The sequence below is a fragment of the Engystomops pustulosus genome, chromosome 6, assembly GCF_040894005.1.
Source record: "Engystomops pustulosus chromosome 6, aEngPut4.maternal, whole genome shotgun sequence".
Taxonomy (NCBI): domain Eukaryota; kingdom Metazoa; phylum Chordata; class Amphibia; order Anura; family Leptodactylidae; genus Engystomops; species Engystomops pustulosus.
In genome coordinates, this window is record NC_092416.1 from 71,525,012 (window position 1) to 71,538,047 (window position 13,036).

The 13,036-nt window shown below is 45.6% G+C and overlaps 1 protein-coding gene across 27 annotated transcripts in view; it reads right to left on the bottom strand.

Moving 5' to 3' along the window:
• The window catches only part of KIF1B (kinesin family member 1B), a 102,488-nt gene extending 89,791 nt beyond the window's left edge, over window positions 1–12,697 (bottom strand). For 12 of the 27 annotated variants that reach the window (XM_072156473.1, XM_072156489.1, XM_072156481.1 and 9 more), the window contains exon 1: window positions 12,504–12,693. The gene's annotated coding sequence lies outside the window, so the exon portion shown is untranslated. Of the gene's footprint in view, window positions 1–12,503 lie in introns of all 27 variants that reach the window. The other 15 variants (XM_072156482.1, XM_072156480.1, XM_072156475.1 and 12 more) reach the window with 3 other exon arrangements.
• Window positions 12,698–13,036: the final 339 nt, after the last annotated feature.

The window sequence follows — 13,036 nt, forward strand, 5'->3', positions numbered from 1 at the left end:
TAAAATCAATGTTAAAAATTATGCTAATGAACCATAAGGGCGGAGTAACCAGACCCCCCTTCAGGCTGAAGCTTCACAGGCTGTTACACTGTGCAGGAACATTCCCCACTGGGGAACTGCAACTTCTGATGCAACTTCCTCTACTGCAGTGAGTACATCAGGCAAAGGGAGGGGTGAAGTGCTGAAGGAGCAGGGGGAGGTTCATACTTGCATCTAAACAGCACATGCTTCCAATTAGTGCAGGGTGCACAAGCAGCTGGCTGATTCTAATCCAAGACAGGAAAAATGTTTCAAGGGTTGCGACACTTCTGTTAAAATAATCCAAACTTTATTTTCATCATTAAAATAAAAAAAAGCTGTACAAAAGTCATGGTCACATTAGTCTAGACCAAGACCATCTCAAACCTACTGGTTCTTATTCATGGTATAAAAGTCTTTAAACAGCATCAAATTTAAAAAGAGTCAGGAGATCAATTAGTGAATATTATTTATATATTAGAGTTAAGGACCAGAATTTTTTATTAACTTCAGTGCGAGAGTGGAAAGAATTGTCACCCGCCAGTGTAATGTCACTGACCCAGCTAGTGGTATGTGTCAGTACAGAGAAGATACTGGGGGTCATTTACTAAGGGCCCGATTCGCGTTTTCCCGACGTGTTACCCGAATATTTCCGATTTGCGCCGCTTGTACATGAATTGCCCCGGGTTTTTGGCGCACGCGATCGGATTGTGGCGCATCGGGGCCGGCATGCGCGCGACAGAAATCGGGGGGGGGGGGGGGGGGGGGGCGTGGCCGAACGAAAACCCGGCGTATTCGGAAAAACCGCCGCATTTAAAAACCGAAATGTGTCGCTTGGGGAGCGCTCACCTTCACCTTCTATGGGATGGTGCATTCCGGGGCGTTAAGATTATTTTCGGCGCTGCAGCGCCACCTGGTGGACGGCGGAGGAACTACCATCTTAAATCCCAGCCGGACCCGAATCCTGTGCAGAGAACGCGCCGCTGGATCGCGAATGGGCCGGGTAAGTAAATGTGCCCCACTGACTTATACCAAACCCTTCCCATATCAGACGTTTTACCATAGCTGATCCTTCCAATTAATCCTTGTAACATGGAAACATATTTACTAGATATTATGGTTCTATAGTGATGATCCTCATCTCCTATCCTCAGGACAGGGAATAAAAGTTTGTTCCCATATTAAGGAGCCATAATGCACATATCCAACCACCGTTTAATTCCTTCCTATGGGACTAAAAAGTGCAGCTAAGTCCCACAGAAGAGAATGGAGCAGTCGCCATAGATGCCATCTACTACCTCATCTACGTCTAGGACCTCCATTCAGTGGAAGTACAAAAGGATCTGCTGTACAGGCAAAAACCTCTCCATCACATTAGGGTTTTAGTAAAAGGAGATACAATATTTTTCAGACTTAAAGACTATAATAATTTTTAGCAATAAAAAATCTTGATACAAAGTCCGAAGGTCAGGAGGATCCAGCACCGCCAGACCTTCATGACCCCTGTCCTGGAGATCGGGTGAATTGTGATAGTGTTCCACCCGATCTCAGCGAGCAGCCGAGCTGGGTGCGGGTGCACAGGTGCAGCCGGAGCTGGGTCCTGTGCTTGTGTGTGACCAAGAGAGAATTTTTAAATGGTGTCAAATATATTTTTCCTTTTTTGGATTACTAAAACTGGGGTGCATCCTATATTAAGGTCCTCAAACAATTTACCAAAAACTACACATGTTGAACATGTAAAACCTAGATAAAATCCGGAAGTAGTTCTACCATGGACCACTCTGAGCCCTTGCGTCCAAGGGGTGTGTATAATAATAATAATAATTCTTTATTTATATAGCGCACACAGATTATGCAACGCTGCACAGATTTTGTCAAACCAGTTCCTATCCCTGATGGGGCTCGCAATCTAATCAACCTACCAGTATGTTTTGGAAACCCACGCAAACACAGAGAGAACATACAAACCTGGGTATGAAAACGGTATTAAGCAGACATTACTCCTAGTGGGTGCGGAACTTCACAATCTCCATAGCCAACTTGGCCACGCAAGACAATAATACAATTAGCAAATTTAAATCACCAATAAGTTTCTGGCCCCTCAGGCCTTTTTATTAGGTGTTCATTGTGTCAAAATCAAAACAGTCAATAAAACAAACATTTATTAGTAAACCCAATACAGATATGTGACAAATCTTAGAGGTTATACAGAATGCTGAACATCTGAGAACATCAGCACAGAGGAAAAATAAATCTCAGTGTGGAAAATGAATATCCTCTTGCTCACAGTAATTGGAATAATACCATTTTTTTTGCTGTCCTGGCATTTGGATGTGAAGAATTTGACCTCTACAAGGAGTGTAAGGGAAGGAACCTGTGAGGAGAGCTGGTAGGGGGCTGGGAGGCGAAACAAAGAGTAAAGCTCCCTCCCCTCCTCCTGTGGAGGGCAGTGAGATGAGATCATTCTACATGGAAGATGATTTAGTCTTTATTCTTTCTCCTAAAGTTTACCAAGTGCAGAACAGTCTGTGCCGTTTTCTTACTGACTGTGGTCTCATGGTGGCAACCAACATAGCATTGAAAATAGCCATTCACTTTTACATGAATCCACCTTTTCCCATAAACGTTTTCCTCTATGGGTTGTAAAACAGTGACGCTGGTTCATGAAAAAAAAGGACATTTAACATATTAAGGAGCCTATTTAGTATCTTGGGGGTCACAGATTATAATCTTTGACAGTCAGGCCCAACTGTTTCATCTGACAATGTTAAACAGAACCTGCCATGCACATTAAACCATCCAAAAGAAAGCGTTAATTAAAAATTATGATTAAAAAGCCCTTATCCCTAAATGGTTCTTTTCCATGGCTGCAATGTTACAAATATTAGTTTGTAATCTCACCTAATGTGAGTCATTCACACTAAGTGAATCCTGCATATTAAAATTTACTTGCATTGCCCTGCCTCCTTGTTTCTGATTCACAGGACATGCTGCAGTATGGAGAGAGAGCTTTGTTACATTATTGGGCACTTAAATACATCTGACAGGGAACGCATCATTTAAGGTCCTGTTAAATCTGCGACGTCTCCCCCTGTATGTATCTGATCACATGAAATCACAGCAGCCTCCATGGAGGATGGGTAGCAGTAGAAGTCCGTGGATGCTGTAATTTCATGTGATCAGATACATACATGGAGCAGACATTGCAAATGTAACAGGAGCTTAGATGATGGCATGTCATGTGAACAGGGTGACAAGAAGAGGCATATGACATGGTGAGGAGTAGATGGGAGGGTCTGGCTAAACAGGGTACTCCCCCTCTGATGCCCGCTAATATAAGATAAATTTGATTCACGGGGATGTAAGGGAAACAATTTTAAGCTAAAAGATGGGTGTCATTTAGTTAATAGGAACCCGTCACCTGTTTTATTTGTGAATGTGTGGTGACAGGTTCCCTTTAATGCTCTGCAATGTACTTTTGTCTGTATCTATAAAGCCCTGCAGAATATGATGGTGCTACATAAATGACAATATTCATTTCCAACTTATTTTAACATCATCAATCTTTTAGAGCTGAACAAAGGCATTGGGGCAGATTTACTTACCCGGTCCTGTCGTGATCCCCGCTGTGCGTTGTCCGACCAGGATTCGGGTCTGGCGCGATTCACCAAGGTCGTGCATCCAATTTCCTTCATGAGTCACTTCCCCGCTGAGGTCCGCCTGAGTTCACCTTCTTCTTCCTGGTGCATGTAAGTGCTTGATCTTGCGACATAATTTCGTTTTTAAATTCCGCAGTTTGTCCGACAGCACGCCCCCCAATTTGTGTCACACGCAAGCCGCTGCGCCACAATCCGGTCGCGTGCGCCCAAAACTCAGGGCAGTTTGACGTAAAAAGGAAATATTCTGGAAGCCGGACAGAACCGCGGTCCGCAGACCCTTAGTAAATGTGCCCCACTATGTTTTGTGGGAAAACATTCAAAACTTACCAATAATCATTTATTATGATACTTTGGGGTGTGAATGCTACAACACAAGAGCTCATAGTCCCTGCTGTACCCCTCCCTTGACTATATTAATAATTTAAAAAACACCCATTTTAACCATCCCCCGTTACATATCCAGCCAGTACAGTTATACAAGATTTTTGCCTAACATTTGGTGCGATGACACCTAGATTGCAACTATGTTCAATTTCATTATAGATACCTGAATACAGTTGAGTTCCAGGAGGGGAAACCAATTTGGATGCACAGGGGACTCTGTTTGCCCTTAGATGTCCATGCCATAGCAATATTGATTATGGAAGAGAATAATGGACACCTAATACTGGTACTGAACATAAGCCTATCCATTTACCATCATCTCCCATAGAACTATAGGTGAACCCAGAGGTTCACTTCCGTCACATTTAGTAAATGCGTTTTGCAATAATAAAGGAAAATAGGGATGGTCATTACTAATGTTGGAATGAACTGGGCCTAACAAATGCACAATAAACCATCTACAGGCCATGACAAAGGAAGAGGCCATCTTCCTTAAAAGCCTATAAATATAGCACATGCCTTTCATCCTGCAGCCAGGCCTCTCCAGACACATAACTTTGTTTACGGAGATACTGGGTGGATACTTCTGGTTTTCTTCTTCATGCTGCAACATGAAAGGAACCTTGTATCTCATGACCATCCAGAGTGGCGTGCACAGGACATGCAGTAGACACGGCCAGACACACGCCAGTGACACAGTGAGGTGGCCGCCAACAATAAAGCTAATTAATACGTCACATATGAGCTCAGGCTGAGATCGCAGCTACAATATCAGCACATACAGAGCCATAGCCTTTATACAGGGCATATGGTGTGTCTAGGGCAGAACACTGATGTATAGAAGACCCCAGCAATAAGAGGATGGCCACACTACACTACAGCCACTCTAGCTCTCCCTGTTATCAGCCACTTAAAGGAGGGACAGCTGAATATAGAAAGAAAAACACATTTTCTGCCTTCACATTTTAGGATATGAGTTGATGTTTGTGTTAGTAATCAGTATCAAATAGATTGTCTGTCAATCCTGAGATCTACATGTAGCCTACAGCAACACAGGAACCCTTAAATCTAATTTTCTGCAACAACCCTGCCCATGCATAGGGTGGGAAGTTGTTGTGAATAGCGCCCTCTCCGTGTTAGGAGCTGCCTGCGAAGACTGATCACCTCTCTAGGCGGTCTCCAAAAGTGGGGAACTTTGTAATTGCAGCTGGAAACACTGCCTGGGAGGGCAAGAGTTAACATATCTATTGGCTGTAATCAATGATAGGCTGTGTTCTTATTGTAAAGCAAGCTGGAAGCTGATTGGAGAGTGGCGCCACCTCACTAGAGGAGTATAAAAACCCCTTGTGGGCGGGAGCACATGGGCAGGTCTAGCAGAATCAGTCTATAGAGAAGTGATAGGCTCCGCTTACTAAGAAGAGGCGGCTCTTCCGGCTCCTAAACGGCTCCCTATTAAATCTATAATAGGGAGCCACAGTCCAGCCAGTACCCCCACTCCACACAATTTTTAACCCGTTTGTATTGGGTTAAAAGGGGCATGGTGAGCCGCTTAGGAGTGGGGTTAAGTGAGCCACAGGCTCTCTGAAAGGTGCCAGATCCCGTTGTTCGCATAGAAGAGCAGGAGAAGAGTACAGAGAAGCAATTCCAGTGTGCAGTTCCTACAGAGCTGCTATCCAGACACACTCTACCAGGAAGCAGCAGTGTCTCAGGCCAGCTGCCTGACACCTTGGGGTAGTCAGGAGACCAACACCCAGAGCAGAGGTCCACTGTCTAGATTCGGCTCCAGCTTTAGCAGTCCAGCCTGAAGCTACTACCAGACTGTGAGCAACCCTTCCTGCAGACCAGCTTCTGCTGTTAGGCCGTTGCCTGCTGTTGAAGTTCCAATAAAGAACCGTGAGTTGAATTGCACAACGTACCTCTGTATGATCCCTGGATCAGGCTGTTCATCATGATGGGATTCTTATCCTCCAACACTCAGGGATCTCTATATACACCTCAGGGGTAGCCCCAGGGAGAAAAAGCACTGTGACCATAGCATGCCCATGGCCGCATAAGCCAGCCACTTCGGTATTCTGTGCCCTAGCTACCTCCATCCATCCAAAGAAAGGCTAGATCTGGTGGGGGATGTTGCGGATCTTTAACATAATAGCAAGATATTAAGACTCATACAGAATACAGACAATCCCCATGATGCTCCTGTGGTCTACAGCCAATTATAATGTGCGGTACATACTGGCAACATTGCACACAGATTCTATCTGGACCAGGTAGCAACCTGCTGCTCAATACACTTGCTGAATTAACTTAAAAAAGAATTCTAGTGTAACCGGCGTCAACACCAATTGTGGAGAGAATGTTGTGTGGCACCTGGATATGGGTAAAAATCTTTTTGCCTTATTCTGTAAATAGTGTGGCCTTGCACCAAAAATAATTCATTAGTAATCATATAAATTTCAGTTGCATTTTCTGGCATTAACTAATCCTACATAAAGCTAGATGAGTCTAAGCCAGATTTTAGATAATTCAGGATTAGACAATTTGACAACCTGGCACAATTAAATGCTGTCAAACTTTTCATTTCGGCTGTTTTCCTAAGAGGGTGAAGGATTGTAAACCAAGCCCACTGACATACTGGTGTGTGCCCCCCCCCCCCCCCCCCTCGACAGGATCTGCTCTTTTTAAAGCTTTTTATACACTTGATTTTAAGAAAAAAAGGCTTTAAAAATTATGGAAATGAGTCGGAGAGGCTCTAGGTCCCATTAACACCTATGAAACCCACGGTACCTTAGGATCATTTGCATCATTTTAAAAGCCTTTGTTGGGGGTGGAGGGGCAGAGCATAAGAAGCTAAAAGGATAGCAGATACTGCCCGAGGGGGCACACAGCAGGATGTAAGTGTGCTTGGTTTACTATCCTTCATCCTGGTGTTAGATGTCCTTTAATGTTGAGAGCCACCCAGAAGCATTGGCAACATGTTTGCTTTGGGAGTTCCTTTAAGTTAAGATGTTACATGCCACATAAAAATTACTGTTGGTAGCTGCAAGTGGGAGGAAAAAAAAAACGACCAAGCATTACATCTATCCCAAGCATGCTCCACTAGTTATACGAAGAAAAAGAACAGGTAGTGCTTATTTGTAATTTGAAGGCCTACGTAGACCCCCATGACTGCATAAGAAGCGCCACATCACGAAGAACAGCTGCAGACGGCAAACCAGGTATAAGGATCCATTTCCGCCACTGCTTTTCGAACGCTTTCACATTATCTCACTTCAAACAAATGTACTTTTGAATTACAATTTTTGATTCCACGATGGCCATGAATCATATAAACCATTCCAATCTGCCAGTAACAAATACAAAGGGTATTTTAGTCCTAGCACCATGAATGCAGGCAACCAAAGTGGTTATCTGACGTGCCTAAGGCAGTGGTAGCGAACCTATGGCACACGTGTCAGAGAGGGCACGCAGAGGCCTCTCTATGGGCACACACACCAGCTCCACTGCAGTCTCTAAATAAATCATTGGAACCACTGGCAGGCAGGAAATGCTGCAATTCACCAAGAGCTCCAGCAAACTCTCTCACTGTAGGCTGCATCTGACCCGCTCTGTGCTCACTAGTGCTGCCTTAGAGACACAGCAGCAGGTCAGTGCCCTCCCCTCCACCCCTGCAGCCCGGGAAGACTGAGGAGAATGAGGTAGAAAAGCTGGATCATGCAGCATCAGTGCCCAGTACAGATAAGTGCTGGAGGAGGGAGGAGGGCAGGAGATGCTCTGTGTGTATTACACAGGCAGCAGTCAGGTGGCTTTGGGACACTATACAACTATAGTTCCCAAATTGTCCTGTAAGACATATCCATGGCCAAATATATATTGCCCTTGTTCTGGATCTCTTGTCGCTGCACTATGCTGCCAGGGTGCACTACACTGCGCTCACTGACAGCAGGGCACAGGTGCCCAGACCTCCGGACCAAGGGAGGTATGATATATTGTGTGTGGCCACAGACATGTGTCATATGTGGTGATATGAAAAATGAAAATTCACCTGCCTGGTTCCATGTAACTTTGCTATTCAGTGCACTGTAGTGTCCCTCACCGTATGGGGGTAGTGTGCCTCACCGTATGGGGGTAGTGTGCCTCACCGTATGGGGGTAGTGTCCCTCACCGTATGGGGGTAGTGTCCCTCACCGTATGGGGGTAGTGTCCCTCACCGTATGGGGGTAGTGTCCCTCACCGTATGGGGGTAGTGTCCCTCACCGTATGGGGGTAGTGTCCCTCACCGTATGGGGGTAGTGTCCCTCACCGTATGGGGGTAGTGTCCCTCACCGTATGGGGGTAGTGTCCCTCACCGTATGGGGGTAGTGTCCCTCACCGTATGGGGGTAGTGTCCCTCACCGTATGGGGGTAGTGTCCCTCACCGTATGGGGGTAGTGTCCCTCACCGTATGGGGGTAGTGTCCCTCACTGGATGGGGGTTGTGTTCCTCACTGGATGGAGGTAGTGATCATCACTGTATGGAGGTAGTGTTCCTCACTGTATGGAGGAACACTACAAGATAAAGAAGGCATTGGGGCAGATTTACTTACCCAGTCCCGTCGCGATCCCACAGTGCGTTGTCCGACGTGGATTCGGGTCCGGCGTGATTCACTAACATCGTGCATCCGAGTTCCTTCCTGTGTCGCTGCTGCACTGAGGTCCGCTGGAGTTCACTTTCTTCTTCCTGGTGCATGTGAGTGCTTGATCTTGCGACACAAAACCTTTTTTAAATTCCGCGCTTTGTCCGTATCCGTCGGGTTGTCCAACGGCCACACCCCCCGATTTCTGTCGTATGCAAGCCGGCGCCTATGTGCCAAAATCCTATTGCGTGCGCCAAAATCCCGGGGCAAAAGTATCAACAGTCAAGGATTACACAACTTCGGAGCACAAAAAATAAATGGGAAAAAAAACAACATAGGGCGGAACCTTCTCCACTGTAGCGTGTATAAACCCTCATAAGAAAAAGTAGCATGTAACCAAACTAAAATTTAGAATCCACATAGAGACATCATACATCCAACACACGCATCCATACCAACTCATAGGACAGGACATGTCAGTACATTACAGTCCACTTATCCAATGAGCAAACTGATCCCTAAAGGAAACCCACGGTAGCCATCGCGGTTGGAATTGGTACCTGGCATCAGGCCGGTAATCATCCAGCACCACCAGCTCCTCCATCCTCGGAATGTATGTCATTTCCGCAGGCCACATTGCCCTAGAGGGGGGTGTAGTTGATTTCCATAGTCTGGGAATGACACACCTCATTGCCATAACAAAGTGCCTCAAAAACCCCAGTCTGACTTTCTTATATGAGCCAGAATACATTGAGAGAAGAGCGATAGCCGAACTGCATGGGGTGGAGGAAGATGTCATTCTATCATGAAGCGCAAGAACCGTTTTCCACAATTCCTTAACTCCAGGACACTTCCACCAAATGTGGTGCATCGACCCCTCCTCTACCACGCAACTCCAGCACCTATCAGTTACTAAGGGGACGGCGTTCTGTACCACTGAGACAAGATCTTGTAACTTGTCTCCTGTGACAAACAGGATATCGAAGCTTTATGGGTGAACACCAAGGATCTTAACCACTCCTCCTCTGAAAAATCCTGCTAATACACTCTCTCCCAGGCTTCCTGAAATGGTAAATTAAGTTTGGTAAATCCTGTAGACATGTCGTAAACAATTTACCAGTAAATAACCAGCCTTAGAAAAACCAAATACGGCTCTGAACCAAACTTGAGTCATCAATAAAATCTATGATGACCCGAGCTTAGTTCACTAGCTCTCTGGAGGTTCTATGGATATTATTATTATTATTATTATTATTATTATTGTGACTGTAAAATAGACACTGAAGTTCAGTGATTTTCCATCCTAACAAACTTATCATCGGAGATTCCCGATAGGAAGCAAATTCCACACTGATATCCCACATGCTGGGTACGGCTCAAGACTTCGTACAATGGCGGAAATTGATCTGAGAAATGAATGATGGGAATTTCACATGTGTAAATGTTAATATAGAGTAACAGCCAAGCAATGTAACAGCAGATTGCTGAGGAATGCACAGAGGGTCAGCCCCTACCACAAACACATAGTATATTAGGCATCACAGAGACCAGTCAAAGCGCTACTTTAATTTCCGTATGGGCTTTGGATAAATGGAAGCTGCATTCTGATTGGTCGTTCTCCAGAGGTACTCAAATAACCGATAGCCTAGAATTATTTCATTTTACCTTGGACCCACTACCCCTGGGTCAATATGATGCCCATATAATTGTGTAGTGTAGCAAATAGATGAAAACAGTCTTGTCTATGCTTGACAGCCATCATTATTCCAACAACAGGTTGAAGACCACTCACTGCTCATCTGCAAGGAGGCTGCCATGTTGGCAAAGATACAGGTCTATACCAGTGATGGTGAAGGGATCTGATTAGATTGGGTAGGGCATCATAAGGTGAAATGATGACATAACATATGAATCACAGAAAACGTCATGTGATCGCTCTTAGTCAACATCGTAATGAGAATTCCTGTCTAAATAACTCATTAGTCTGTGCTGGGAACATTTGTCTTGTACCATTCCTGCCCGTCAGGTCTCCCTTTCCGTCATCTTGTCTCCATAGAAACCTGCTCCAGCGGGTAGTGACATCATAGGAAAGTCTGGTGGAGGTGCAGCAATGGGGAATGCTTCATGTCACCAGCAGCAGAGCAGGTGCTGTATAACGTTTCATATGCAAAGTGACCCTAGAGCTGCACATCTGTGCTCATCACCGGTGATCTACAGTGTCCATTTACACTCCAAGTCAAGGGCAAAGCAACTCTAACACCTAAGTAGCAGAGCGGAGTTTGTCACATTGCCCATTATTGTCTATAAAAATATTATACGTCTCTGATAAACAGTGATATGACAAAAAGCTGCTTAACTCATTTCATTTCTACTATTGAAGCAAAGTCAAATTTGACAGGGAACCCTTTCTGCAAAGATGAAGAGGAGTCAGATCAAGTTTATATGACAAGCAGTAACCCCAAACTTTAATCTAGACTGTGGGTAAAAATATTGATTTTTAAACTATCCATCCATTTGTAGCAAAATTAAAAATACAGATATGCATGAATAGTCTATGTACCCGAACCAAACATCTCATTTCACTATTTTGTGTCTGTATTGTAATATACAGCTAGAACTTTCTAGAACAATCCATTTTCTACGATTTGCAGTAGATAATGATCAGAATAAGAAAGTCGTTTCAAAAAAAGCTGACCCAGCTCTGCTACATCTGTAGGCCAAGTATTCCTTTAGAGACCACCGTTAATACATAGTCATAGCAGATCTTATAGGGAGTGACCATAAGTGATAATCATACAAGCCAATATATATATATAAGAAGCAATATAACTTTCCTCCCAGAGCCCCCCCCCCCCCCCTCCCTGCACAAGACCTCATCTCCTGCATTATTTATAGGCCGCAGTAAGTCATTCACAGACACGTCACCGAGACAGCAGGTAATAACGTCAATATGTGATATTTATCATGGAGGCAGGAAGGCCAGGGCCACGCACAGAGCTGCCATCTTGGGTTCTCACTTAATATGGCTGCTGGAGCTCATGAATCCAGGCCAGCAGTCATCTGTAAAGCTCATTTGGCCGGAGAACACAGGCTGCTCGGGTGTCTGCTTATGTTGGAAGAAAATATGGATGAGGGCTATGTATGCTCCAGCAGCAAAGGATCCACATATGAATATGTCATCGTGGCCTGAGAACAAGTAAGGGTGGAGGGAATCGTCTCTTTATGATAGAAGGGGTTAACACACTGCTGTAATGTTATCATGAAAAGATTGCAGAGGAATAAATACACTAATGGATGCATCACAAAGGGGTTAATCCAGCAATGAGCAGCCTCCATTATTGATATGACTAGTCCTATATACACCCTGTAACACACAGCTAGTAACATTACCACATTACTGCAGGGTGTCAGTGAGGATCCCCTCAGGAAGATGCACCATAAATCAGTGATGTGCCCGCACCCTGCGCTGTACACAGCTGACGCCCTGTTGTGTCTGCACATATAGTGATCGTCCAGCACAGGCCCCCATCACATGGACATCACCCCACTACCTGACACCCCTGGGCAGGCTGGGCGGGTGATGAGCGACACATGCATGACATCATCACACAGCAGTGACGTCACTGATGGAGAAGTGCATGACAGGCGGCATATAACAGCACTGCAGCTCTCCCAACACACAGTATAGTAAACCTGCCCTCATCTATCGTGACACAGGCTGGGTATCACGACACAGAAGTGACGTCACCCTGTTGTGCTTCATTCAGGATGCCACACCCCAGCCACTATCCCGATTCTCTACAGCCATAGGACGAGCAGTCGCGACTTACCGTAGGCTGGGACAGTCATCCAACTGAAGGGAGCCCCGCCATGGAGATCCCGGGGGCACCTGGAGGACTGAGGCCGGGGATGTGTTGTAGTGTGAGGATTTCCTGACCCTCCCGGGGGCCCGATGCTTCCTCCTCGGCTGTCTAGCTCTAACTGAGGCCCCTATTCCAAGAGAAGCCAGTGCCGGGACACACGATTTGCGTCACACGGACTGGCAGACATCACAGCCAATGCATGGACAAGTTACATGCTCGACAGCCAATCAGCTTCATGATAGAATAATGGGGCGTAAACTTAAGAAACGTCGGTGGTTGCGGAGGATGAGGATGCGACTTCTGAGGGATAGACGCGGCCCACTAGTGGTGGCTGCTAGTAGTGCAGGACAGCTGCAGCATCAGCACCAGATTGTGCAAAGCAGAGGAGGCCTAGAAGGAAGCGGCAGGTGGAGCAGCAGCGGCAGAGATCCGCGCCAGGTGCCAGGACATGCCATACATAGCTAGCCATGCCAGTGCATCCACCCATCCTTGCATCATGT